Here is a 6,549-nt window from a genome sequence, read left to right on the forward strand (position 1 = left end):
CAACCCATTTAGACACATAGTCAACAGCCACGAGAATGTATTCATTATGATTAGACAGAACAAAAGGACCCATGAAATCAATACCCCAAGCATTAAAAATCTCAATAACTAAGATTGGAGTTAAGGGCGTAATATTTCTTCTAGAAATCGATCCTAGCTGCTAACATCTAAGGCATGACCTACATAATAAGTATGAATCCTGAAAGAGTGAAGGCTAAAAGAATAAGTATGAATCCCGTAATATTTTCTTTGCATTGAAATGACCTCTAGATGCCAAACTGTGACAGAAAATCAGAATACTATGAAACTCACTCTCAGGAACGTATCTACGAATGATTTGAGCAGCACAAATTTGAATAGCTGAGGATCTTCCCAATAATATATCCTAATTTGGGAGAAGAATCGATCATTTTCTTGCTTTGACCAAGATAAAGGAATTTTGCTTATTGCAAGGTAATTCACAATATCAGCAAAGCAAGGCAAATCCTTATAAGAAACCTCAAACAGTTGTTCATCTGGGAAGGAATCACAAACTAGAAATGAAGTTGAGGTATCCTAAATCAAAATTCTAGAAAGATGGTCAGCTATTACATTCTCTGACCATTTCTTATCCCGCATTTCGTAATCAAACTCTTAAAGCAATAGGATCCATCGAATCAAATAGGGTTTGGTTTCCTTTTTAGAAAGAAGATGTTTCAAAGCAGAATGACCAGAATAGACTACAACTTTGGAACCTAATAGATATGATCTGAATTTGTCCAAAGCAAAGACAACTACAAGTAACACTTTTTCAGTAGTGGTATAATTCAACTGTGCATCTGAAAGAGTTTTACTAGCATAGTAGATAACATGAGGAAGCTTATCCACTCGTTGTCCCAAGACAGCACCTATAGCATAATCAGATGCGTCACATATAATCTCAAATGGAAGAGCCCAATCCGAAGGATTCATGATAGGAGCTAAAGAAAGAAGAGAGCGAAGCTTCTAGAAAGCTTCAAGACATGACTCATCAAAGACAAAAGGAGCGTCCTTTGCAAGTAGATTACACAACGGACGGGAAATTTTGCTAAAATCTTTAATGAAGTGTCGATAGAACCCGGCGTGCCCAAGAAATGATCGCACTCCCTTACAGAGGTAGGAGGAGGCAATTTGGAGATCAAATCTACTTTAGCACTAACAACTACAATACCTCTCTCTGAAATGATATGTCCTAAAACAATACCCTCTTGAACCATAAAATGGCTCTTCTCCAAACTAAGAATAAGATTCGTTTCCCTACAACGTTGAAGCACTAGGGAAAGATTTTGGAGACAGTTTTCGAATGTGGACCCGAAAACATAGATGTCATCCATAAAGACTTCAAGAAACTTTTTAATCATATCCAAAAAGATAGACAACAAACACCTCTAGAATGTTGCTGGCGTATTACATAATCTGAAAGGCATCTATCTATATGCAAACATACCGAATGGACAAGTGAAAGTAGTTTTTTCTTGATCTTTAGGATGAATGGCCACCTAATTATAGCCGGAATATCCGTCTAAAAAGCAATAATAGCTCTGGCCAGCCAATCGCTCCAGAATCTGATCAATGAATAGAAGTGGAAAATGATCTTTTCTAGTAGCGGAGTTGGGTTTCCAGTAATCAATACACACACGCCATCTAGTGGTGGTGCACTGTGGAACTAATTCTCCCTCAGAATTCTCAACCACTGTAATACCTGTCTTTTTAGGTACTACTTGAGTAGGACTCACCCACTTGCTATCTGAGATGGGGTAGATCATTCCCGCATCTAGCAACTTCACAACTTCCTTCAACACTACCTCCTTCATATTAGGATTTAATCTTCATTGGAGTTCCTGAGATGTTCAAGAATCCTCCTCCAAATGAATCTAATACATGCAAATTATGGGGCTAATTCCTTTCAAATCAGCCACACTCCACCCAATAACCTCTTTATTTTGCTCAAGAACTTTTAAAAGACTACTTTATTGGGATCTTATAAGATTAGAAGCAATGACCACCGGGAGGGTGTCATTTAAACCCAAGAAAGCATACTTGAGCTTTTCCAGTAGTGGCTTAAGCTCAAGCTTAGGTGGAGACTCTAACGAAGGAATAGGCGGAGTACTAGAAAGTGGTGGAAGAGGCTTTAACCTAGATTTTCATGGAGGAAAATCTGTGATACGAGTCGAATTGAGTAAAGAATTCACTTTAGCTATTGAAGAATCAATATCGAAATCTTTATAATTGAAGTGATTCAGACAAGCTTCTAAAGGATCCTTGGATAAAATAGTTAGGAGTGATTCCTCAACCAACTCATCAATAACATCAAGGAAGAAGGATTCACTATCATCGTGGGGATGATAAATAGCATTGAAGATGTTTAACTTAACTTTCATATTTCCAAAAGATAAATCCATGGCTCAATCCTACAGTTAATGTAAGCATTTGCTGTGGCTAGAAAAGGTCGCCCAAGAATGACTAGAATATACTTTTTGGAATCATGAACCAGTTCTGTATCAAGAACTAGAAAATCAACCAGAAAATAGAACTTGTCCACTTTTATGAGTACATCTTCAGCAATACCTCGTGGTTGTCTAACAGAACGATCAGCAAGCTGTAGAACAACCGATGTAGGTTTTAACTCTCCCAAACCTAACTTTTCATACACCGAGTAAGGAATAAGATTAACACTTGCTCCAAGGTTAAGAAGTGCTCGCTCTATCACATTATTTCTAATGATGCAAGAAATTGTAGAGGCATCAGGATCTTTAACCTTTAGAAGAGTGGTGTACTTAAGAATAGTACTAACCTGCTCGGTGAGACAAACTTTCTTAGGAACTTGGCTTTTTGACTTTCTCTTAAAAGTGCACAAGTCCTTTAGAAATTTGGAATAGGCTGGAATTTGCTTTATAGCATCAAGCAGAGGAAAATTGATTTTGACTTGTTTAAAGACCTCCATCATATCTTAAATTTTCTCCCCTTGTTTACCAAAGTGGGAGGGTTCCTTGAGACGTTCAGGATAAGGCACTTTTGGCTCATAAGCTGTCTCAGGGTTAGGAATAGATGAAGAAGTGACTCCACCTTCAACTCCTCTTGTGAATTGTGGAATAGCACTTGAGAAAACATCCTTGGGATGTGGATGATGAATGATAGGAACAATGGGAATCTTAAGCCTTTCTTTTTCCTCCTGTCCTTTTTCAACTTGGTTATCAACCACTCTACCACTCCTCAATGTAGTGATAGCCTGAACTTGCTCATGATGAATACCTGAGGAATTGGTTTCATCAATCATATAAGACTGCCCTTTCGGGTTGGCTAATGGCTGATTAGGCAACTTTCCATCCTCTCTTCGAGATAGAGTACTCGTTATTTGCCCAACTTATGCCTCTAGCTTTGTTATGGCTTGAGAATGAGAATTAAGAAGTTGGGTATTGGCTTTAAGATCAACAAGAGCATTGAGTACTTGTTCCTCAAAAGCAGAATTTCTAAGAGGAGGTAGAAGATTCGGAGCTTGAGTAGGTTGATTCCTAAACTGAGGTGGACGGTAAATACCAGATTGCTTGAAAGAATTATTTTGTGGCATAGGATTGGATGAATTTTGATACTGCCTCTGAAATTGGGGAGCAATGTTTCCTTGATTCTGATTACGCCATAATAGATTGAGATGATCTCTCCAGTCAGAATTATATATAGAAGAATATGGATTATAAGCTTGCCTAGAGAATGCAGCATTCACTTGCTCCTATGGGATCTCAGATGATTGTCCCAGCATAGGGCAAGCGTCGGCAAAATGGTTAGGATTAACACAGATGGAACAAACTTCCTTTGGCAAGGCAGTTTGTGGATTAGTAACAAGAGCAAAGCCAGAAGATAAAATTTGATCAAACATACGGTTCAAGGCTTCTATTTGAGTGGCTAACTCACTAAATTTATCTATCTCATAAAGTTTTTCAACGTTATACATTCCAGGTGAAGACCTAGACCTAAAGGAAGAAGCATGTTGCACTGAGTTTTCACTTAGGGCCTCAAACAGTTCCCAAGCGTCAGCCGGACTCTTATACAGAAAAGCTCCATTATTGGAAGCATCAACCATATTTGTATAAGAATCTGTAAAACTATCATAGAAGATCTGTATTAAGTGCCATTGAGCAATATCATGGTGTGGACACTTTCTTAGAAGATCATTAATATCTCTCCCATGCATCATAGAGCTGTTCTCCCAGGATTTGGGAAAATGCCATGATTTCTCTTCTCATTTGTGTGGTTTTACCCACAGTGAAATATTTCTTCAAAAACTCCTGTTGCAACATGTCCCATGTAGATATGGAATTTGTTGGAAGGGACTACAACCAAGTTTTTGCTTTATCTTTGAGAGAGAGCTGGAAAAGATGCATTCTGAATGAATCATTGGTTAGAGTGCTCAACTTCGTAGTTGAACACAATTCCAAAAACACATCCAAGTGCTTATAAGGATCCTCTATTGCATACCCATGGAAGGTAGAAAGCATTTGGATCATAACGGGCTTGATCTCAAAATGGGTTGCATCAGCATCCGAAAAAATAAAGCACGAAGGGGAAGTATATGTGGCAGGAATGAAATGGTCCCTCAATTGTAGTTGTGGTGGAAGAACAGGTGGCTTCCATTCTCCATTACCATTACCATTATTACCCGGTACATTATGTTGCTTAGCCATGTTATCAGAAGAACTATCAATATTATTCAAGTGTTTTTTAAATTTTCTTAACTGACTCAAAGGTCTCCCTATTTCAGGATCATGCACTAAAGGTTTTGACCTATTTTGGTGAGTTAACATGCACTGGTTCCACTAATCCTAACAATAGCAAAAATAAAGTATTCCAAGTAACAGAAAAATAGAAAGAACTCACAAAAGGTTAAAAAATTGAAGCTTTTTCTCCCTTAAGTGTCTTTGTTCTTACTGTTAATTTGTACCTAAAAAGAAAAAGAAGTAAGGTGAGATATCAGAAAGTCTGAAGACTGGTAAGTCAAAATAAGTAATTAAAAACTAAACAAAATCTAATCTCCCCAGCAATGGCGCCAAAAATTGTTGATGTTCTCTCGCAATAGCACGATATCGTATAGGATAGCTCTATGTAAAGAGGATGTCGAACCCACAGGGAGATGGAATTTGGATTAGTCTTTAAATTAATTTCATGGTTTACAGAGAACTTGGTTGGAGAGTCTGTTGGTTGTCACGGTTTAACAAACTAGAATTAAAACAAAATATTAAATAAAAGCAAATTAAATAAATTGAGCGATCAAATATAGAGGAATCTTAGGGCTTTGACTTCACCACAACCATCATACTATAGTTAATTATACTAACTATGGGAATTTAACAATGATATTTTCTAAATGAATTGAACTCAATAACATTCGTTCAATTCAGGCTTTAAAGAAAGATGTTTTACAAATTTAGCTAACTATAACGTATCTGCGGTTAGCATTGATTGTCCGCCTACCTACTTTAACTACTTTAACTATGCTGCAAACAATCCACCTCTCCTAAGCATAGACTATGAAAACATTCTTTTGCAAAATACATTGGAACACCATTATTTGACCTCTATTCTTATAGCCGGCAGGGCTCCGCCAGATACCGCCCAATAAGGTAAGTTGAGAATAGCAAACAGGCCATTACATCTAAGACAAGGTAGTAACAGTTTATAAGCTATTAAAGCATGAAAACCACTTGAGTTGTCTCAAGTGCTCATAGTCATATAATTAAGAAAAATACATATATTAAAAATAATCCCAGAGTTAAAACAATCAAATCATAGTATTAAGTTAGGATACATCAGTGCCCTAAGAGGGGAATTAGCTACTCATAACAAAGTTGGATATCATCTGTGTTAAGTTAATCTCCATCGTCATGGACGGAACTTCTCTTCTCAGGATCTTCACTTCTAGGGAGAACCCAAAAAGCCACCACACCTTCAGCCTTCTGAATAACACCATCAAAAGAGATTGAAATTTTAGACCCCTTCTATCAAGGCTTACGCCTTCTTTTATAGAAGAAAATAAGTATTTAGTGGGCTTTTAGGTCTTCTGGCCCAACTGGGATGAGATACGATCGATAAAGAAAATAATCCCACAGCTTTTAATCTGACATGTCATGGAAGGCTCGAGCTTCAGGAACTGATGCTTGAGCTTTAGGGTTCATGCTCGAGCATAAGGAACAATGCTCGAGCTTCTCTGGATGGTTGCTCGAGCTTCAATAAATGGTGCTCGATCTTCACTTTGACACTTAGCCAATTTTCTTCAACTATTTTCCGAAGCGTTTTTTTCTTCAACACTTAGAATATTTTTGGGGTTGAACTCTTTTAACATTGCTCAATCCAAGCTTCAAAGGCTCGAGCACTAGGTACCAGGCTCAAGCATTTGGGGCTCAAGGCTCGAGTATCAGTGGATGATGCTCGATCCTTAGTGAATGGTGCTCGATCTTGGAGGTGAGGCACGAGACCTGGGAGTATAGCCTTCAATTAAAATCAACTCATTAATTTTCGACACCTCATATTCGAGCTTGA

The 6,549-nt window shown here is 37.8% G+C and overlaps 1 non-coding gene across 1 annotated transcript; it reads left to right on the forward strand.

The window, feature by feature from the left end:
- Positions 1–4,154: 4,154 nt before the first annotated feature.
- LOC132280579 (small nucleolar RNA R71) lies at positions 4,155–4,261 on the forward strand. Its single transcript, XR_009471608.1, has one exon. It is a non-coding gene; the product is annotated as a small nucleolar RNA R71 (small nucleolar RNA).
- The last annotated feature ends 2,288 nt before the right edge of the window (positions 4,262–6,549 follow it).

This window comes from Cornus florida, unplaced genomic scaffold (assembly GCF_030987335.1).
Source record: "Cornus florida cultivar Cherokee Brave unplaced genomic scaffold, ASM3098733v1 CherokeeBrave_3.0.0_Hap2_Chr10, whole genome shotgun sequence".
NCBI lineage: Eukaryota > Viridiplantae > Streptophyta > Magnoliopsida > Cornales > Cornaceae > Cornus > Cornus florida.